Source organism: Nicotiana sylvestris, chromosome 2, assembly GCF_000393655.2.
Source record: "Nicotiana sylvestris chromosome 2, ASM39365v2, whole genome shotgun sequence".
In the NCBI taxonomy this organism is placed as follows: Eukaryota; Viridiplantae; Streptophyta; class Magnoliopsida; order Solanales; family Solanaceae; genus Nicotiana; species Nicotiana sylvestris.
In genome coordinates this window covers 71,699,036-71,722,638 of record NC_091058.1, presented here as the reverse complement: position 1 = coordinate 71,722,638, position 23,603 = coordinate 71,699,036, and the positions used below count along the sequence as shown (strand labels likewise).

The window sequence follows — 23,603 nt, the reverse complement described above, 5'->3', positions numbered from 1 at the left end:
TCGTCTTTAAGATATTTCAACAATTTGTGTTATTTTAAAATTATTAGACGTATTTATGCTTCATGTTGTACTTTCTTATTAATTTATTATGCATGGCAATTTAGTTTTACTATTGTTTTGTTATTTTACTTTTTCGTCAAGCACTTTAATAATTAGATTTCTACATATATATTACATATATATTATTTATATAACCATGATATGGTTTACAAGAAATTGCCTTAAACAAAAAAAATTTTAAAAAAAAAGCCCGGAAATAAAAAAGTCTGTTAGGCCCGCTAAGCCCACGAGCCCGCCCTGTTTAGCCCAGGACCATATGAGCTTAGGCCCGTCACGGGCCGGTTCCACCCGTTGAGCCCACGAAACCCGGGACCGTGAGGCCCGGGACCGCTAAGCCTAGGCCCGTAGGCCGGCCCGTTTGGCCCATTTAGGCCGGGCCAGAATACAGCATTAAACTGAATTGGAGACTTAAAAAAGTCAAATTGCTGCAAGTGAAACTCCAGGATTTATACAAGTGAAACCCCCGGACTGTGTCTTGGAGTTCAAAACTTTTACTGCTTGGCCTCAATTAATATCTTAATATGCATGATGTTGTGATCCTCCTGCTATTCTTTGTTTTCAGGTTATTCCTCAAGCAATATGCACCAAATATGGGCTCGCCGGAGGTGCAAACTTAATTAATCTGGCTTGTTCGTATTCAATTTAAACTCTATGCCCACGGCTTTTGGGATGAACGCAGATTGTAGTTTAGTGGATGTTGATAGTAATCCAGGTTACATAGAGCCATGGTTCAAATAAAGCAGGCAAAGAAGGATGATTTAATACTGGTCAATAGATCTGTTTGCTTTGAAGTTGATCTTTTCAAGGTAACTAGAGCTAAAGCCCTGACAGAATTTGAGTCACATAGATATGTTTGCTTTGGTTTTGATATTTTCAGAATACTGGATTGACAATAGCAAGGGCCAAAGATTGACCCATTATTGAAATAGGAGTGGAATTGTTTCTAACCTTCAGCAGATGCATACAGAGAATGACTGCTTTGTTTTATTGAACAAAGACTGCCCAACGCCTTTGCTTTTTCCCTTAGGATAAACTTTTGTATCTTACCAGTGGAAGTTATTGGCAGATCTTCAAAAATGACAGTCCGAGGAGCCATATAATGAGGCAAATGATCTCGACAGTAGCTGATTATTTCTTCAGAACCAACACTGAATCCCTCCTTCAACTTGACGAATGCACAAGGCGTCTGCCCCCAGAGATCATCTGGTCTTGCTACTACACCTGCTTCAAGGACTGCCGGATGACTGAGCAAAACTCTTTCCACTTCAACCGAGCAAATATTTTCACCTCCCGAGATTATAATGTCCTTCATCCTGTCTTTAACTTCAATGTAACCATCTGGATGCCTCACGGCAAGATCACCAGTATGAAACAATCCACCTCTAAACGCTTCTTCTGTTGCTTTAACATTTTTTAAGTATCCACTCATCACACAGTTCCCTCTAATCATAATTTCACCTTATGTCTTACCGTCATCTGGCACCTTCTCCATTGTGTCAGGATCTCTAATGTCAATTTCCTGAGTAAAAAAGTGTTCCACTCCTTGTCTTGCTTTCAGAGCAAAATCGTTCATCAGGAGGCAATGAGTCCCACTCTGGCTTCCGGAGGCAAGATGTACAGGGACCATGAATCTCTGTGAGCCCATATATATGAGATACAGAAAAGCCTAACTCCTCCATCTTGGAAATGATATGAGGAGGCGGTGGTGAACCACCTGTCGTTATTTCAACCTTGTGAGGAAGTGGTTTGCGGTCACTTGTACGTGAGTTCGCTATCATGTTCAAGACCGTTGGTGCACAACTCATATGTGTGACCTTGTGGAGGGATATATTATCAAAAATGTCCTTTGGAGAGACACGTCTAAGGCAAACGTTAGTGCCACCAAGTGCAGCCACGCCCCAATTAAGGCACCATCCATTGCAGTGAAACATTGGAACAGTCCAAAGATATGTAGGCATAGAGCCCATCTCATGAATAAAAGAAGTAGCAATAGAATTGAGATATGCACCTCTATGATTGAATACAACTCCTTTAGGCTGTGATGTTGTCCCAGAAGTATAGTTAACACTAATAGGGTCAAGTTCACTCAACGGCCACTTTATTGCAAAATCGCTGCATCCACTTGCCAGAAGAGTTTCATATTCATGAACATTGGGCGTAGCAACAGGAGGAGGGAGGTTTTCAGGATCAAGGATTAATACTAGGAGAGGTTTTGTTTTGGCATCAATAAGAAGATCCAGTGCTCCTTGAGCAACTTCAAATAACCGCTGGTCGAAGAAAATGAGCTTAGCTTCTGAATGTCTTAGGAGGACTGATACCATAGCTGAATCGTGGCGTGTATTCAATGTACAAAGCACTGCTCCTGCCATTGGCACTGCGAAATGCAACTCTTGCACTGCAGGTACATTAGGGGCTAGTGTTGCAACCTATCGAAGAATTTAAACTTACAACAATGAGAAATGACTGATTAAAATGTCCTGCTTAGATAAAAGTGCTGGTAAGTGATCAGACTAACATGTTAGTAATGAATGCAATGAATCCCATATTGGGCCGGGATGAGATCCCTTTTGAGGTGTGAGTTAGGCCCAAGACTTATATTGAACTGTTAGAAGTGATTTTAAGTTTTAAGGAGCAAAAAATCGGGTAAAGTAATTACAATATTGCTTAGGCAACAATTTCATCAAATTCTTGCTTCTATCTTAACTTCTCACAAGATAAAGAATATAGGAAAGAGCTTTTAATTTGTCTCCTCCATGGAAGTATCTAATTATACCACTCAAAACTTGGCAAACATGAATACATCTGAGACACTCATCCATCATCCAGATTTCCTTTTTTTATATAATGTGCATAAATAGTTTCACACAAGAATATCCAGTCTTAGGGCAGCTCCCACGCCAACTGCATTTGTTATAATGCAGGTGGTTTTTGGAGTTATTGGTCTCCAACGTTGGGGATAAATTTGGAGTAACACTATTTATCTCCTCCATTACTATTCCATATTACTTTATTATTATTTTTATTATTTCACTCTTTTAATTTATCTCTTTAATCTGAATTTTACCATAATGTAATATGTATTTAATTATGTTGTATCTTAATGATTTCACTTTTATTTGAATTATCCGTTAATATATATAATCTATAATATTTTCTTACAAATTATGGAATTTAAAAATTTATGGTGCAAAATAAGTTTATATTAAATGGTAATATAAGAAAGGAATATAAATTATATGTGATGAATATTTTAAAAAGAAAAAAAAAGATAGAATTTCTTTAATAGAAACAAGAAAATAAAATTTAAATAAAAGATAATATAATATTGAAGAGAGATAAGAATATAAAATGGAATATTTTTTTTTAAGTAAAAAATGGAGTAATGGTTGGAGTAACTTTACTCCATTTTAAAGTTTACTCTATTTTAAAGGAGAAAATGGAGGCAAGGCTTGGAAATGACCTCACGCACTTGTAAAGTTGAGTGGACTATTTGAAAGACTGAAATTAGGGGAATTACTATCAGTTTACAAACCCGCGAAACTTCTGCAAGCTAACAAAAATTACACATTAGAAAGAAAGAACATACACATAAAAACATTAAAAAGGAATTCAATTTGGACATATGAGGAGGAGAGACTTTGAGGCCCCGATCTTGATTAGGAGATGTGAGAGGTTGTCATGGCGAGTCAGAGGACGGATAGAGGAAGGCCTAAGAAGAATTGAGGTGAGGTGATTAGGCAGAATATGGATCTGCTCAGCTTACCAAGGAGAGATGGAGGTCCGAAACTAGGGTGGTGGGTTGATAGATAGTCTAGAGTTTCCCCTTGTCTTACCGGTAGTATTTGTAATGACCCGGCTGGTTATTTTAAGAATTAATGCTCTGGTCCCCTATTAACTGCTTTTTCCGTGTTTGTTTTTGCTATTTTGATTCGCCGGGATGTTTGGTTTTGAGTTTCGGAGTGTTTTGGGACACTTAGTCTCTAAAAGAGAGCTTAAGCTTTAGAATTTGGACCGTAGTCGGGGCAGTGTAAAGACGGCCTCAGAATGAAATTCCGTTGGTTTCGTTAGCTCCGTTGGGTGATTTCGGGCTTAGGGGCGTGTTCGGATTGTATTTTGGAGGTCCGTAGCTTATTTAGGCTTGAAATGCCGAAAGTTAAATTTTTGAAGTTTCCGGTTCGATAGTGAGATTTTGATATTGGGGTCGGAATGGGATTATGGAAGTTGGAGTAGCTCCGTAGTGTTGAATGTGATGTGTTTGCAAAATTTCAGGCCATTCGGATGAGGTTTGATAGACTTTTTGATCGAAAGTGTAATTTGAGAGTTTTTGGGGTTCTTAGGCTTGAATCCGATATTTAATTGGTGTTTTGATGTTGTTTTGAGCGTTCCGAAGGTTGGAACAAGTTTGAATGATGTTTTAGGATTGGTTGGCATGTTTGGTTGAGGTCTCGGGGGCCTCGGGTGTGTTTCGGATGCTCAACGAGTCATTTTTGGAACTTAGAGAATTGCAAAAAAATTGCAGCAGGTCAGTTCTGGTTTCCTTCTTCGCATTCGCGAGTGGGGTCTCGCATTCACGAAGAGGAGCTGGGACTGGTGGAAGTTTAACGCTTCCCGTTCGTGAAGGTAGTCCCGCGTTCGCAAAGTTGTGAGGTCTTATACCTACGCGTTCGCGAAGATGGTCTCGTGTTGGCGTAGGAGGGGAAGATGGTCAACGCGTTCGCGACGGGGACATCACGTTCGCAATGAAGGAAAACTAGACCAAGCGAAGTTGTGCTTCACGAACGCGAGGGTCCTTCCGCGTTCGCGAAGAAGGATTTATCTGGGCAGAATATAAAATTTCAAAGTCGAGGGTTTAGCAATTTTTATCAAAACTAGAGCTTGGGAGCTCGGATTTGAGCGAGATTTTGAGGGATTTTCAGAGATTTCGATTGGTTAATGATTCCTAACTCCCTTTTGCTTATAACCCATTAATTTAAACATGAATTCATCATCTAAATTCGGTTTGGGGTGAGAAATTGGAGAAAATTTTGGAAAAAGTTCTTAAACCTATTTTTCGAGTTTTGATTGGGGATTTGACATTGGGTTTGGATAATTTTTGTATGGTTAGACTCGTGAGTGAATGAGGGTTCATAATCCGTAACTTTTACTCGATTCCGAGACGTGGGCCTAGGGGCATTTTGGTCATTTTACCTAATTTCGCATATTAGCTTAGAATTTATTTGTGGAATCAATTACTTGAAGTTATATTTACATTATGTAATTGAATTGAATAGATTTGAGTCTAATTGACTTAATTGATTTACTTGCTCAAACTGCCTTATTTGGATTCTGTGCAGCATGCTAGGTTAGAAATACCTATTTTACCTTGGTATGTAAATGAATAGAATTGAGTGTTTTTCATGTTGTTGTTGTGTGTTTACTTTGGGACTACGGATCGGTATTCTGGGAGATCCCCTGCACTTTTATGTTAGAACTACGGGACTGCACCTGGTAGATTCTCCCAGTACTGAGTATTTACATTTAGGACTACGGACCGGTATTTAGGGAGATCCCCGTGCATTATGAGTTGGACTACGGGACGGAACCTGGGAGATCCACTGGATATTATATTTGGGACTACAAGACGGTATCTTGGGAGATCCTCGGTTGTTATCCCTACGTTGAGCTGTATTCCTTTCTGTGATTATTTTGTCTCTGTTAGTTGTTGTTGTTCTTTCTATCCTGTGTTACTTCTTACTGTTGCACTTAATTATATTGTCTTATCCTTTACTATTATACCTTGTTTATCATTTAAGCTCAGTAGGACCCTGACCTCGTCACTACTCGACCGAAGTTAGGTGCGACACTTACTGAGTACCGTTGTGCTGTGCTCATGCCCTTTCTGCGCATGTTTTTCATGTGCAGATCCAGGTACTTCGAATCAGACCTACTACCCTTGAGGCGAGGCGATTCTCCAAAGACTTCGAGGTATATCTGTTGCGTCCACAGATCGAGGAGTCCATTTCCATTCTCTGTCATAGTATTAGCCCTTCTGTATTTACTTTTGTTTAGACATTCTGGAGTTATACACTTGTAGATATTCAATAGCTTGTGATTTTATGAGATTCCGGGTTTTGGGAAATGTAGTTTCAGCTTGAGAGTTGTATTGTATATGCCGAGCGGCATCTTAAACGCTTCATTTTGATATTTTTCTACAGTTTTGCCTAGTTTATTTCTGTTGTTTCTTTTTCCGCAATTTGTTAGGATTACCTAGTCGTAAAGACTAGGTGCCATCACGACAGTTCACGGAGGGTGAACTCGGGTCGTGACAACTTGGTATCAGCGCTCTAGGTTCATAGGAGTCATGAATCACAAGACGGTTTATTAGAGTCTCGCGGATCGTTATGGAGATGTCTGTACTTATCTACGAGAGGCTATGTAATTTTTAGGATAATTCCACTTAATTTGATTTCCTTGTTGTGCGAGATTTTTGATATCACAATTCTAAACTTTTTTCTTCTATTCTCTCATAGATGGTGAGGACACGTGCTACCAAAGATGATCAGGCACTCACACCCCCTACTGGAGCCGTCAGAGGTCGGGGTCGGGGTGGAGGCTGAGGACGTGCACGTGGTGCAGCTAGAGCACTCACGCGAGCTACCACCGAGGTGCCACCAGCGGTTCCAGCCGGAGTTCAGGAACCTGATACGCCTACTGCTACTAGTACTCCAACCCTCCAGGAGACTCTTGCACAGTTCATGAGCATGTACACCACTCTGGCTCAGGTAGGGTTGCTTCCCCTTGTTGCAACTACATCTCAGGCCTGGGGAGGAGCACAGACTCCCGCCGCACGCACTCCTGAGCAGCGAGTGCATGTTGATCAGGTCCTAGAGATTATTCATGTATAGCCTGCAATCCCAGATCAGTCTAAGGATAGGGCAGCTGTAAGCACGTGATTTTTGCCCTATATGAGAATTACTCCCGAAAAAAATCCAAAAAATAAAACAATTTTTTTTGTTGTTTGCAATTGTTGTGAATTTTGTGTTATTTGTATTGTTTGCATTTTTGTCTGTGCATGTTTATTTTATAAATTAATAAAAAATATAAAAAATACGTCGCATTTGCGTTTAGGATTTAAGTTTACAATTGTTAGCAATTAAGTTTGTTTTACAAAAATCAAAATTACAAAAATAGGCATCTTTCGCATTTTTAGCATTTAATGTCCAATTGTACAGTTTTATGCTTAATTATTACTTAATTGTGTGTTAATTGTTATTGGGAGTTAATTTGCGCTTTTATAAATTAATTTAGTTCTATATGATAGTTTAAGGATTTTTAGAATTTAGTTTTAGAAAAATAAAAGAAGAAAAGAGAGCAAAAAAATAAAGAAAATCGGAATTGGGCCTCTTCTTCAAATTCAAACCACAGGTCCAAAAAATATCCAACCATCCCTACGACCCGGTCCATTCCAAACCGGGTCGACCCAGTCCATAACCCAAATACCCAACACCCCTATTTCCCTATCTTACATTTCACAAAAAAAAAAAAAAAACTAAACCTAAAAAAAACAAGACCTAACCATCCGCCCCCCCCCTCTCTTCTTCTTCTCCAAAGCTTCACCAAAACCCAACCATGGCTACCCGCTGCTTCTGTTCCTTCACGTCCAAACAACTCTCTTCTTCTTCTTCTCCAACGCCCCTCATCAACCATGGCTGCCTCCCTCGACAAACAACCACCCCTCGCTGCGTTTTCTTCTTCCTCGTCGAAGCTCCAAACGTTGCTGCTTCTTCTTCTTCGTCACTCCTCGCTACCATGGCTGCTGCGTCCAACATGGCTGCTGCCTGTTGCTTCTTCTTCGTAGATCTTCGTCACCTGTTGCTGCCATGACTGCGTCCTTTGTTGCTGCCCGATGCTTCTGCTTCTTCCAGCTTCACCATTGTTGCCGCATGTTGCTTCTTCTTTATCACCCGTCGTTGTTGCTGCTTAACTGTCGCTGCTGCTCCGTCGTGGTGTTTCTGCCATGGCTACTGGCGAATTGCTGCTGCTCGATGATTCTGCTTCGTCCAGCTTCGACGGATACCAAATGACCATCTTCTTCGATGGTCCGTTCGTGGTCGTCTTCGGCGTCGAGTTATTTTGGTGCGATAATCGTTTCCGGACAGATTTGTTTTCATCCAAGTTCTTCGTCATTTCGTTTCGGTTAGTGGGTTCGAGTTTCATTTTTGTCCGTAATTTGTTTGATATTTTCGGATCTAAAATTAGATATGTTTGATATTAATTTCATGTTCATCGTTTTTTTTTTATCTTTCAGTTTGTTTCATTTTTTTTTCTTATTTTTTTTAGATAGAAATTGTTAGTTTAATTATAATGTTGTTAGATTTAAGTTGAAGATTCAATTAATTATTTTTCAGTTTGTTTAAAAGGATTTAATTTTAATATAGAAGAGTGTTAGTTTAAATCGCTTGAATCCGTTCTTTGTTATTTAATTTGGATATAATTCATGTTCATTTTTTGTTTGAAGTTCATGTTAATTCAGTGATTTAATGTGAGTTTATGTTTTAAGTTTTTAACTTTTTTAGTTTGAATCATGTATCTTTGTTATAATTTTGTTGGATTTAATTTAAAGATCAATTGATTATTTGAGTTTAGTGATTTAAATCTGTTTATTTATTTTGTTCAAAGTTTAATTTGAATTTGAGCTCATGCTTTGAATATATTTGTTTGTTATTGTTGGTGAATCTGAAAATAGGTTTGTTGTGTAAAAACATTGTTCAGTCAAAATAATTCATGTTGTTTCTTTGTTGTTCATCATATAGTTTGAGGTTGTTGAAACTTGTTTAGAAATTGGTCATATTTGCTGTATTTTGGTTGAAATTAATTAGGTGAATTGGTTATAGCTGATGGGGGTAGTTTGGTAATTTGCAGTACGTTTAGGGGTAAAATGGTAATTTCAGTAAGGTTAGAGGGGTATTTTTGGAATTAAAATTCTGAACAATTATTTATTTTGAGTGAACTGTCAATTAGGATTAAAATAATATTAAAATAATCAATAATAGGGGGACGAGATATAATGGTGGGGAATAATGTATTTGTTTAATGTAAGCATGGGGAACAAGACATAGTGGGATTGCGGGGCTCAAGAAAAGTTGTTTAAATAAATAATAATTGTATTTTTTAACTAGTAGTGGGTTTGGTAGGAGAAAATGGTTGTTTTATTAATTGATTAAAGGGTTTGGGATGGGAAATAAATAAGAGACTTGATCAGATTTTTAAGAAGAAGGAGGACAAGAGAAAAAAAGAGGATAGAAAAGATACAGAAAGAAGAAAGAGAGAGCTTAACATTGAAGAGAGAGAAAAATTCCGAAAATATTAAGACTTCCAAAAATACAAATAATAACCTTCTGGAAATTAAAAGAGTGAGTAGTATACACCTGATATACAATTTAAGTATTCTGATATACGGATTAAGAAATTAAGGGTTAGAACATTAATTAGTCTTTCAAATCTGAAAAGATTCCCTTGGCTTCTGTCCGTTGATTGTTGTTGATGTTGCTGGATTTTTGTTTTTATTTTAAAATCCGTCATTGGTTTCTCGTTGCTGGTTGTTACTGGTTGTTGGGTGTTGTTGTTGTTGTATGCTACTGAATTTCTGTTGATCTCCCTTTTCTTTTGCTTTCAATATAAGGTACACAACTGACACGCTGGTTACTGTAAACTGAAACATGAAGCATGAATACGAAAATGCAGAGTTGAAGTTCTAAATTTATTTTAATTATATTCTGAATTTTATTTGTAAATATGAATTATTTAGCTTACTCTAATCAGAATCATGTAGTTGTTTAATATATATAGTGGAACATCTGACGATAGCTTAACGGACGAACTATCTATATATTGACTAAAAAATAAATAAATGGTGTAGTAACTCCGTCTAGTTAATTTGTTATTGTTGGATGATTACCATGTTTTAAAAAGCACGTTAGTTCATCAAACGAATAAATCATTCCTGAACTTATAGGAATATTGTTTAGTTAAATACTATTGGTTAATTTCAGTATGTAAATGGTCTAGAATTAAAATTAGATTGCTAAGTTTTTTTTAATTTGATAAACTGTAAACATGCCTAGTATAATGTAACTAGGTAGTAACATGTGAATAAGATGGCCCAAGTCTAGTTTTATGCCATACACGTTGGGCATGGGCCCGCATTGGCAACGGACTATCCTGTTTGCATTATTTTCAGATTTTATGAATCATATTCGAAACTCAACTATAATAACTCAAGCATGTAAATAAATTAAGACATTTTCTCTTTCATTTTGTAGAGACAAATTTAATAGAGAAAAATGTAGGCATTTTAGGATTGTCCTTTAAAAATAAATGAGATGAGCCTCGTCCAATAAAACGCATCAATTGCGGGGCCCTCAATAAATGTTTAATTGAATATTTAGAATTCGGGATGGACTGTTTGTCACACCTCCTTTTTCCGCCCCGCGAGGGGTGAAGGAGTTTTTTCCAATTAAAGGACAATCGAAACGGGATTTATTTATTTATTTCAGAGTCGCCACTTGGGAGATTTAGGGTGTCCCAAGTCACCAATTTTAATCCCGAATCGAGGAAAAGAATGACTCCATATTATAGTCTGCGTACCAGAAATCCGGATAAGGAATTCTGTTAACCCGGGAGAAGGTGTTAGGCATTCCCGAATTCCGTGGTTCTAGCACGGTCGCTCAACTATCATATTCGGCTTATTTATCTGATTTTAATACAAATATGAACTTATGTGCCAATTTTAACTTTTTACCGCTTTACTATTATTATTTTAAAAGAATGTGAACATTGTTTAAACATGTCTTTGAATTACATCACATGAAATGCACCCGCAATCCGAAGTACATTTATTCAATGTTTTGGGATTTGGATTTGGGTCGCATGAAATGCACACCCGAGTTTAAGAAGGTAAGCTTATTAAAATGCGCGCCTAAAGCAATTAACGTATTATTATTTCTGGGTAAGGCCGTGAAATTTTGCTAAACGGCTCATCCCAAAGTCTAATTAATTTTAATTAAACATTTATCGAGGGCCCCACAATTTTGTATTTTTATTCGGCGAGGCTCGTCTCATTTATTTTTAAAAGACAATCCTAAAATGCCTACATTATTTTCTATTAAATTTGTCTCTACAAAATAAAATAAAAAAATGTCTTAATTTATTTACATGCTGAAATTAACCAATAATATTTAATTAAACAACATTCCTCCAAGTTCCAAAATGGTCTATTTTGATAAACTAACGTGTTTTTGAGACGTGGTAATCATCCAACAATTGCGAATTAACTAGACGAAGTTACTACACCATTTATTTATTTTTAGGCAATATATAGATAGTTCGTCCGTTAAGCTATCATCTGATGTTTCACTATATATATTAAACAGCTACATGATTCTGATTAGAGTAAGCTAAACAATTTATATATACAAATAAAATTTAGAATATAATTAAAATAAATCTGAAACTTCAACTCTTCATATTCGTATTCATGCTACATGTTTCAGTTTACAATAACCAGTGTGTCAGTTGTGTACCTGATATTGGAAGCAAAAGAAAATGAAGATGAGAATCAGCAGCAGTAATAACAATACAACACAGCAACAACAGTCCAGCAACAATAACAACCCAGGAACAGAGTTTGCAAACCAGTGGAGCAGTAATCCCAAAAACAAAAGCTCCCAGCTTGTATGAAACAACAACAATTAATGCTGATTTCAAACAATGAAAGAAAACAGAAGATTTATTTTTTAGTTTTTTTTTATTTGAAAGTTTAAAATATTTTTCGGAATTTTGCTTTCTCTCTTAAATATTCAGCTCTTTTTTTCTCTCTTTCTGTCCGTTTTTTTTCTCTCTATCTGTATTCTGTCCTCTCTTATCTGTATTCAAGACTTCTATATATATCTCATCCCATAAATTTTTTAATCAATTAAAATTAACCCATTTCTCCTACCAAACCCATTATCTTCACACTCATCCCCATTACATTAAATAAACATATCACACCACCCCATTATATTTTGTCCCCCATGCCTAACATAAACAAATAAAAGATTCCCCCACACTAAAATTTGTCTTGTCCCCCCTTTATATTAAACAATTATATCACAACCCACCCCAATACATTTTGTCCCCCATGCTTCATATAAAAAATTACAAAATGTATAATTCCTAAACTACCCCTCCGACCTTATTGCAAATTACTATTTTACCCCCGAACGTACTACAAATTACCAAACTACCCCATCAGCTATAACAATCAATTAATCAAACTTAACCAAAATATAGACAATATGATCAATTTGTAACAATGTTTAAACAACAAATCACATGAACATGATTTCTTCAATATTTCAACAACAAATCACATGAACATGATTTCTTCAACATTTCAACAACAAATCACATGAACACAAATTGAACAACAAAGAACAACTAAAATTTGATTGAACAATATTTTAGCAACAAACAATCCTATTTTCGGATTCAACAACAACAACAAACAAGTATATTTAGATTTCTAAATTCAATAATATTGAACTTAAAATCAACTACTCTAACAACATTACAACAAACAATTCTTATATTAAACTTTAAACAAGATTATGAGACCAATTCAAGAAATAATCATAAATGATAAACAAGAAATCAAACTATACAAAATTCGGATTCAAGATCATCCAAACAAAGTATGAACATGAATGAAATCTATATTTTTTTAAAACAACAAACATGACGGATTTAAATGACTCAAACAACATTAATAATTTCTGGAAAATATATAACAACATGAAACAAATTGAAGAAATAATCAATTAAATTTCAATTTGAATCTAACAAATATCAAACTAACAAATTCTTACTTAAACAATAAAACAAACATGAAATAAACATGAAAAACCACTAATTAACTTTCCATTTGAAATCTGAAAATTAATTCAATCAAAACACATGAACACACTAGAAAATTATTTCAACGATGAACAACGAACAAAACAAGGATCAAATATTTAACGATTTTAACTTCGAGAAATATAAAACGAAATATGGACAAAAAATAAAACTCAAAAACAACTAACCGGAGATGAATCAACGACGAACTCGATTGTAAACAAATTTGTCCGAGCTTCGACTCAACGAAAAACCTTCGAACTTTGACGAAACGAAGAGGAAAAGAGTAACAGCAGCAACTACTGCCGCGATGAGCAGCAGCAGCAATTTGTCGAGGAGGACGTCGGGAGAAGAAGCATCGGCAGAAGCGACGTGAAGCCGTAGCCGCGGGAAGCAGAAACGGGCAACAGTGGCGGCCTGTTTGTTTGGAGAACGGAGCAGCAGCGCGACGGGTTGACGACAAAAACACGAAAAATAAGTAGCAGCTGAACGCAGCAAGAAGGAGAAGCAGCTGAACGCAGTAGGGGAAGCCATGGATGAGCTCAAACTCGACGATGACGAAGCTTGATGGAGGAGGGAAGCTATGGAGTTGTTGGTGCGTGTGTGCGTGAGTGTGACGGGGTGTTCGTGGGGGAGGGTGGTCGACGTTGCAGGCTGGGGTTTGTGGGGGGGCAGCCATGGATGGGGTGTTTTGGAGCTTGAGGAAGAAGAAGGAAAATGAGGGGGGGTGGCGGATGACTTAGTATAGTTTTAGGGTTTTTGGCCTTTTTTTTTTGTTTTGTTTTTGTTTTGTAAAAATGAAAAATGATAGGATGAAGAGGGGGAGTTGGGTTGTTGGTACTGGGTCGACCCAGTTCGAAATGGACTGGGTCGTAGGGAAGATTGGGCCATGTTTTGGGCCTGTGGCTTGAAATCGAAAAAGAGGCCCAATTCCGACTTTCTTTATATTTTCGCTCTCTTTTCTTCTTTTATTTCTCTAAAACTAAATTATAAAAATACTTAACTTATTATTAAGAACTAAATTAAGTTATAAAAGCGCAAATTAACTCCCAATAACAATTAACGCACAATTAAGTAATAATTAAGCATAAAATTGTATATTTGGATATTAAATGCTAAAAATGCAAATGATGCCTATTTTTGTAATTTTTAATTTTTTTGTAAAACAAATTTAATTACTAACAATTGTAGAATTAAATCCTACATGCAAAATGCGACATATTTTTGTATTTTTATTAATTTAACAAATAAACATGCACAGACAAATACAAATAATTATTCAAAATATCACAAAATTGCACACCAAGAAAAATCATTTTATTTTTGAATTTTTGGGAGTAATTCTCATATAGGGCAAAAATCACGTGCTTACAGCTGCCCCTCTTTGCCCGAAGACACGAAGGGTTTTCGTGCAAAGATAAAGCGAGCGATTTTTGCCCATCCGAGTACTCCGTGTGAAGCATTTTTTTGAAAAAGATTTGACCGAACCTTTGCTTCAAAGGTTTCCTACATATCCTGGGCTAAACAGGAATCAGGTCAATGTTGTTCGGGAAGTTTTGGTAGCTGGGACTACCGTGGGACTGCAATGTTACTGTTGTTGCATGCTATTACCACTGCTTACCGATCTCCTTGTTACACCGTGTTTAAAAGAAAACAAGAAGCTAGGCTAGACTTCAATTTTTCTTGTTGCCTTGCTTTCTTGTCTGCTTGCATTTTTCCCGGTGCTTTTCTTCTTTTTGACACATGCACTTGAGTTTGTGCTGGGACCTCTTGTTGCAACCTTCTGCTTCCCGGTGCCGGGGAATTTTATTGTTTCCTGCTGGGGATTCCTATTGTAACCCTCTGTTTTATTGTCCTCTGACTCGATCTTAAAATGTATGCCTCTGTTGTATGGGCGGGCTCCCAACTTCAATACTTGAAAATTAATGCTGAATGTATTCCTCCGTTATATGGGCGGGCTCCCAACTTCAATACTTGAAATGAAAAGACTGAATGTATTCCTCTGTTCTATGGGCGGGCTCCTAACTTCAACACTTGAAATGAAAAGACTGAATGTATGCCTCTGTTCTATGGGCGGGCTCCCAACTTCAACACTTGAAATGAAAAGATTGAAATGTATGCTTCTGTTCTATGGGCGGGCTCCCAACTTCAACATTTGAAATGAAAAGACTGAAATGTATGCCTCTGTTCTATGGGCGGGCTCCCAACTTCAACACTTGAAATGAAAAGATTGAAATGTATGCCTCTGTTCTATGGGCGGGCTCCCAACTTCAACATTTGAAATGAAAAGACTGAAATGTATGCCTCTGTTCTATGGGCGGGCTCCCAACTTCAACATTTGAAATGAAAAGACTAAAATGTATGTCTCTGTTCTATGGGCGGGCTCCCAACTTCAACGCTTGAAATGAAAAGACTGAAATGTATGCCTCTGTTCTATGGGCGGGCTCCCAACTTCAACAACTGAAAATGAAAAGACTGAAATGTATGCCTCTGTTCTATGGGCGGGCTCCCAACTTCAACACTTGAAATGAAAAGACTGAAATGTATGCCTCTGTTCTATGGGCGGGCTCCCAACTTCAACAACTGAAAATGAAAAGACTGAAATGTATGCCTCTGTTCTATGGGCGGGCTCCCAACTTCAACACTTGAAATGAAAAGACTGAAATGTATGCCTCTGTTCTATGGGCGGTCTCCCAACTTCAAACAAACAACTTTTAAAATAAACGTCATTCCGTTCTTCAGACGGGCTCCTGAATTCAACCAATAAATCCCAACTTCAACACTTGAAATGAAAAGACTGAAATGTATGCCTCTGTTCTATGGGCGGGCTCCCAACTTCAACACTTGAAATGAAAAGACTGAAATGTATGCCTCTGTTCTATGGGCGGGCTCCCAACTTCAACACTTGAAATGAAAAGACTGAAATGTATGCCTCTGTTCTATGGGCGGGCTCCCAACTTCAACACTTGAAATGAAAAGACTGAAATGTATGCCTCTGTTCTCCAGGCGGACTCCTGATTGCTAAATTTGAAATGGAATGTCTCTATTCTCCAGGCGGACTCCTGACTTTTTTTAAAATTTAAACTGTATGTCTCTGTTCTTCAAGCGGACTCCTGATGTCAAACTTGAAAAGTATGTCTCTGTTCTCCAGGTGGACTCCTGATTGCTAAATTTAAAATTGAATGTCTCTATTCTCCAGGCGGACTCCTGCTTTTTGAAAATTAAACTGTATGCCTCCATTCTTCAGGTGGACCCCTGACGTCAAACTTGAAAAGTATGTCTCTGTTCTCCAGGCGGACTCCTGATTTCAACAACAACTTAGGAGGAAATGCCTCTCCTATGGGTAAAAACAAACTTAGGAGGAAATGCATCTCCTATGGGTGAAACTAAAACAAACTTAGGAGGAAATGCATCTCCTATGGGTGAAACTAAACTTAGGAGGAAATGCATCTCCTATGAATGAAACTAAACTTAGGAGGAAATGCCTCTCCTATGGGTGAAACAAACTTAGGAGGAAATGCATCTCCCATGGGTGAAACTAAACTTAGGAGGAAATGCGTCTCCTATGGGTAAAAACTAACTTAGGAAGAAATGCATCTCCTATGAATGAAGCTAAACTTAGGAGGAAATGCATCTGCTATGGGTGAAACAAACTTAGGAGAAAATGCATCTCCTATGGGTGAAACTAACAAACTTAGGAGGAAATGCCTCTCTTATGGGTAAAAACAAACTTAGGAGGAAATGCATCTCCTATGGGTAAAACTAAACTTAGGAGGAAATGCGTCTCCTATTGGTTAAACAACAACTTATGAGGAAATGCCTCTCCTATGAGTAAGACTAAACTTAGGAGGAAATGCATCTCCTATGGGGTAAAAGTAAACTTAGGAGGAAATGCATCTCATATGGGTGAAACTAGACTTAGGAGGAAATGCCTCTCCTATGCGTGAACCATTTCCTTCTTCCTGAATTATTTACTTACCTGTGTTGTCTTCCCTCGAAATTGCTGGGGATTATTTTGCTAGGGATGAATTTTCCTTTTCTTCCTTACCCACTCTGGGTTGTCTGACCCTCTTGAAACTTGGTCGAAACTCTGTCGAGGATGCTTCTACATCTCGATGACCCGCTGGGGATAACACTGCGAACTGCTGAGTAACCCTGCTAAGGATAACACTGATGAGGATAAATCTGCTGAGTAAATATGTTATCTTACTCCTTCCAAAATTACTTCCTTTTGAGTAGGATGTTTCATTCCTCTGCAAACTACTTCCCTTTTTTTATTCTTTTTTTTGTTTTGTTTTTCTTTTTTTTTTCGCATAGCTTTTTCCTTCGAAGATTGCCTCCCTTGAGACTCGTTTTGCCTTTCCCCGAAAGGAGTCGCTGAGGATACCGATTTTCACCAAACTTGTGTTGGACTCCTCGAAACTACTAGGGATAACACTCTCGTTGAAATACTTACTTACCTGTTGGGGGATAAAATGTTATCAGCTGGGGATAACACTGTCGAGGATAACACCGCTGGGAGATTTTGATTCCTTTAGAACTAGTGCTTCACTCTTCGAAAGGCTGTTAGGAATGATGCTGGCCTCTTGCTTTTCTGAGCTCAAGTTTCATCCCTTTGCTGGGGAACAACTTCCTCCATTGAAACTTATTATGTTGGGGGAAACACTGGTTCTAAGACCACTTTCCTTGAGACTGGCGTTATCTTTATTCTTCCCCGAATGGGTACCTGACTTCCAGAAAATTTTCTGCCCCAGTTTGACAATATCCCTTGTGGCATGCATTTTTGTCATCAATGCCATTTCCTTTACCTGTTTCAAATCAAACAAAATTTGGTAGTTCAAAACGCGGTGATTGGTTGTGATACTCCTGCTGGGCTGGTTTTCCCTTTCTCCTTCCTTGCTCTTTGTTCCACAACTTGTTGGGGATGATATTATTTGCTAGGGATAATCCCTTTCTTTTGTGACATAGCCTGGAAACTTGCACTTCACCGATCTTTTAGTATCGTATGAATTTCCCAAATCATGCTCACTGCTCTCGTTGCTTTGTCCACGGGCCTTGGTCTTGAGGTTTAACAACCTTTGATTTCGGCTGGGATATCCCTCTTGACACTCGTCAATCCTTTTGTCAACTCCCTTTTGCTGGGGATATTTTTTTTGACACTGGCCTCGCGCTTGTTCCTTGCTGACTATACCACTTGGATGTACTAGTCAGATCTCATCTTGCATGATTGGAGAGTTGATGGCCCATTTTGAAGTCATTTCCCACTGGTTTTGACCAAACAGGCTCTACTGGGGAATTTTTCTATGAAAGGAAAAAGATAAAAGGAAAACGATGACTCTTTAACAAAAGAAACTATAAATAAAAACCTATCAAACGCAGATACCGACTCTAATGGTCATGACTTGCACATGTGGCCTATCCTCCGCTGTCAGTCATCTTTCAAGACCTTCAATTGACAATTCCTCATCTGGTTCTCAATCTTATTCGACTTGTAGTGCCCGAAGGGTTTTCACTATCAAGCCTCTCTCATTTTGGTTTTTCTCTCAGCTTTCATCGCCTTATGGTGCCTGTGAAGGTTTTCACCGATAAGACTCTCTCATTTGTATCACTTTCCAGCTGGGGATTTGGAGTGTTGCCGGTATGACTCTCTCTGCTGGAGATTAGAGTCCTTTCTGCTGTGGAACAGAATGTTATGTTCGCCGGTAAGACTCTCATTTGTCTGACTTGGCATCTTTTGAAGACTGGTCAGAAGGTCTTTCTTTGGACCGTAATGTGGGTTTTGGATAGGGCTAGAAAAAAAAGGGTATTAAAGGCTCAAAAATGCATTAATTCTGGGTTATTAGTTACAACTTTCGGAACTAGATTTATTTACCACAAACGCAACTTTTGCCCCAGTTTCTTGCTTGGGGATATTTTAATTGATTTTTCATTTTTCAAAACTATGACCGAGCCGTGAAGCGCCTACGTATCCTCTTTGAGGAATCAGGTCAAACGTAGTTCCCAATTCCTCTGTTTTCATTTGACTTTTTTTTTGTTATCATTTTTCTCTTCTTCTTTTTTTCGTTTTTTTTTTGATTTTTTTACCTTCCAGGCTCGTATTTCCTAGTCGTTGCTATTGATTCCGAACGAGGGGTATGAAAGAAAATAAATAAGGCTCAAAGGGGGTAACGAAGGATAAAGTGTTTAGATAGCAGAACAAAATGCCTTCGTCATTCCAGTCTTCAAAACATGTCAAGTGCAAACAACACAATTGATCATAGATTTATAGTCTCTTCCGATGGTGCTGGACTTGATAATTATGTTAAACACTTGCTTTTTCATTTGTCATTTCTAAAGCACTGCTGGGCGACACTCTCATTCTCATGAACGACCCTCATGCCAATTTGGCGAATCTTGTATTTAACGGTTTTCTTTATGTTTTACATGCCCCAGTTCCACATGACTCGGGCTTAATATAATCTCAAACCGTTCTTATTTCCTTTAAATGCTTTGATCACCTTCCAAGGGTTTTTATGATTAACTTTTAAGATTAGGCCCAAACTGTGTGCGCATGTCATGTCACGAGAATCGGCGCTTGAACAAAAATGATAAAAGGACTAAACAAAAAGGATGACTGAAAATAATAAAGACTGGCTTTTGTTTTAGACTACCGGCGAAATGGTTTGAATAATAAAACAAACAAAACAAACCAGAATAAAATCCTAAAACAGCCTGGACAAAACTTAAACAAACTCATATGACAAAATGAAAAGATAAGAAGGTTTGACACAAGACCATATTCGGATTACAACCCTAAGAATAATCCGGACAACAGAAATGACAACAAAATAAGCCACCACCAGCTTCTCTTTTGCTAACCAAGGAACGGAGCGTCCTCCCACTTTATCAAAATTGGCATCTTTAGCCACTGAGCTTTGCATCAGTATTGTCCAGACCATTTCCAACTTCGATATCATCAACCTTAGTCAACAAGTCCCAATAGGATTCGAGTGCTTCTGTTATCAGGCCTGATCCCCGCAAAGTGTGCTTCTGGGTCTTGTATTTCCGGCTTACCACTAACCAACCACCTTCTTTCTTTGCGATTCAAAACAAAACAGGTTAGAATGGACTCAGTCGATCCCCATTATTAACATCTTTTTTTTCATTTTTTTTCATTTTTCTTTTTTTCAATTTTTTTCATTCATTTTTTTTTCTTTTTTTTTCTTCATTCTTTTTCATCATTTTTTTTGTCGTGGTCGAATCTTATGGAGATTGCCTACGTATCATGACCCCGCATGAATCAGACCTTGCGTAGTTCGGACAAAATGAAAGGTAAAAGCAATGAAACATTTTTTTTTCTTTATCAATTTTCATAATAAAACAAACTGGGTTTCAAAGGTTGAAAGATGACCAACACTCAAAAAATCAAACAACTCACATATTCTAGTCAAAAGATTTATAAACGGCCAGTTTCTTTCCCCGTTTGACAAATGCAACCAAACGGCTATTTTGCAAATGTGGCCCCTTCCAAATCTCACATGAATTTTGAGGCCGGGGAGGATTATTTTGACACTTTACAAACTTGTCCGTTCTTTTACGAAAATAGCCTTTCAACAACTGAAAGATACTCTAAGGCTATTTCGGCAAGAACGGTTTAAGACGCGGCCGGAGCTGGCTCGGCTTATTATGACAAAATTCAAACGGTATTCACCTGACCGCCGACTCTTTGTTTTTTTTTCTTTTCAAATTACAATAAAACCCTGGTGTTGCAAAAACGACCCTTTCAGCGCCTCGGGGACGAAGATTTTTAAGGCTGTGTGGGTCAACTAGACCAAAATCCTAACATGACCCAAAAGTGGTTGTTTTATGCAAGGTCAGCCTTCCGGCGTCCCTTTCGGGAACATTCGGCTATTTATGACAAAACAACATCACCTGACTTATTTATGACTCTTTTTATCTTTTTCAAATTAGAAAACTCAATATTGCAAACACGGCCTTTCAACGCCTCGGGGACGAAGATTTTTAAGGCTGTGTGGGTCAACTGGACCAAATCTTAAAAAATGACCCAAAGGTGGCTGTTTATGCAAAGTCAGCCTTCCGGCGTCCCTTTCGGGAACATTCGGCTATGTCTTGATAAAACAATGTCACCCGACTTCTTTATGACAAAATTAAAATTTGACATATTTTTTTTATTTATTTGTTTTTGGCTATTTTAGCAAAAGATGGGGTTGGACCCGATGTGGGTTGCCTACGTATTTCACATCCGGTGAGAATTAAACCCGCGTAGTTCGGGCAGATTGGATACAGGTGAGAATAAAAAAATAACTAATTCTGAGAAAACATATTTTTTTTTCTTTTGCTTTTTCTTAAAAGGTGATGAAACATGTAAAATCTTTTGGATTTTCTTTTTCCTTTTTTTATTTTTGATTTTTCAAAAATGATAAAAAGTGCAACGAATTTTTTTTTTGAATTTTTCATCATTTTTTTTTAATTTTTTTTTTAAAATAAAAATGTAACAAAACATAACCGGACCCTATTTGCTTTATCTTCGCACTTCACCCGCTCTTTTTCCTTTTTTTTTCCTTTTCATTCACTCTCAATTATCATTGGTCCGCCAAATGACCCTTTTACCCTTGAAGGAATGCAACATGTAGCACATAGGATGCATCAAGATGGTCTTTTTCATTTCAGGTTGCTAGCCCTAGACAGACCCAACCCCTGTGTTGAGTCCCCTAAGTCAAATGCAACATGATGCAAATAATCGTTCCTACTAGGGATCCGGCATGAAGTCATGTTATTTTATGTTCAAGACCTGAGTCGGTGTTCTAGACTGTGTACCCGAGCGGACAACTCAAGTCAAGGAGGGGGCAACTTACCGGGAACCAAAAGGCCATCCGGCTTCGTAACTTGTCCGAGTCTCTTTTTTATTTCAGGGTATGACACTAACAGAATAAGGAGTCTCAACCAGTAAGCACATCCCCGGAGGTGAAGAGAGAAGGGTTCGGCACAGTTTATATATACAGTCAAATAATATCAAAGCGGTAAAAGTAGCATTTAGCACATTAGGCTCAAACATGTAAAAATCAGATAAAGCCAAATATAACAATTTATCTAAGCTCGAATTTCTAACCCTGAACCAGTGGTTCTGGTTCATAGAAAAATTCCCCAGCAGAGTTCCCAGAGCTGTCACACCTCATTTTTCCGCCCCGCGAGGGGTGAAGAAGTTTTTTCCAATTAAAGGACAATCGAAACGGAATTTATTTATTTATTTCAGAGTCGCCACTTGGGAGATTTAGGGTGTCCCAAGTCACCAATTTTAATCCCGAATCGAGGAAAAGAATGACTCCATATTATAGTCTGCGTACCAGAAATCCGGATAAGGAATTCTGTTAACCCGGGAGAAGGTGTTAGGCATTCCCGAGTTCCGTGGTTCTAGCACGGTCGCTCAACTGTTATATTCGGCTTGATTATCTGATTTTATACAAATATGAACTTATGTGCAAATTTTAACTTTTTACCGCTTTTATAATTATTATTTTAAAAGAATGTGAACATCATTTAAAACATGTCTTTGGACTGCGTCACATGAAATGCACCCGCAATCTGAAGCACATTTATTCAATGTTTTGGGATTTGGATTTAGGTCGCATGAAATGCACACCCGAGTTTAAGAAGGTAAGCTTATTAAAATGCGCGCTTAAAGCAATTAACGTATTATTATTTCTGGGTAAGGCCGTGAAATTTTGCTAAACGGCTCATCCCAAAGTCTAATTAATTTTAATTAAACATTTATCGAGGGCCCCACAATTTTGTATTTTTATTCGGCGAGGCTCGTCTCATTTATTTTTAAAAGACAATCCTAAAATGCCTACATTATTTTCTATTAAATTTGTCTCTACAAAATAAAATAAAAAAATGTCTTAATTTATTTACATGCTGAAATTAACTAGAAATATTTAATTAAACAACATTCCTCCAAGTTCCAAAATGGTCTATTTTGATAAACTAACGTGTTTTTGAGACGTGGTAATCATCCAACAATAGCGAATTAACTAGACGAAGTTACTACACAATTTATTTATTTTTAGGCAATATATAGATAGTTCGTCCGTTAAGCTATCATCTGATGTTTCACTATATATATTAAACAGCTACATGATTCTGATTAGAGTAAGCTAAACAATTTATATATACAAATAAAATTTAGAATATAATTAAATTAAATCTGAAACTTCAACTCTTCATATTCGTATTCATGCTACATGTTTCAGTTTACAATAACCAGCGTGTCAGTTGTGTACCTGATATTGGAAGCAAAAGAAAATGAAGATGAGAATCAGCAGCAGTAATAACAATACAACACAACAACAACAGTCCAGCAACAATAACAACCCAGGAACAGAGTTTGCAAACCAGTGGAGCAGTAATCCCAAAAACAAAAGCTCCCAGCTTGTATGAAACAACAACAATTAATGCTGATTTCAAACAATGAAAGAAAACAGAAGATTTATTTTTTAGTTTTTTTTATTTGAAAGTTTAAAATATTTTTCGGAATTTTTCTTTCTCTCTTAAATATTCAGCTCTTTTTTCTCTCTTTCTGTCCGTTTTTTTTTTCTCTCTATCTGTATTCTGTCCTCTCTTATCTGTAT

The 23,603-nt window shown here is 37.5% G+C and overlaps 1 pseudogene; it reads right to left on the bottom strand.

Annotated features, from left to right (window-relative positions):
- Nucleotides 1–977: 977 nt before the first annotated feature.
- The window catches only part of LOC104220486 (butanoate--CoA ligase AAE1-like), a 72,305-nt pseudogene continuing 49,679 nt past the window's right edge, over nucleotides 978–23,603 (bottom strand).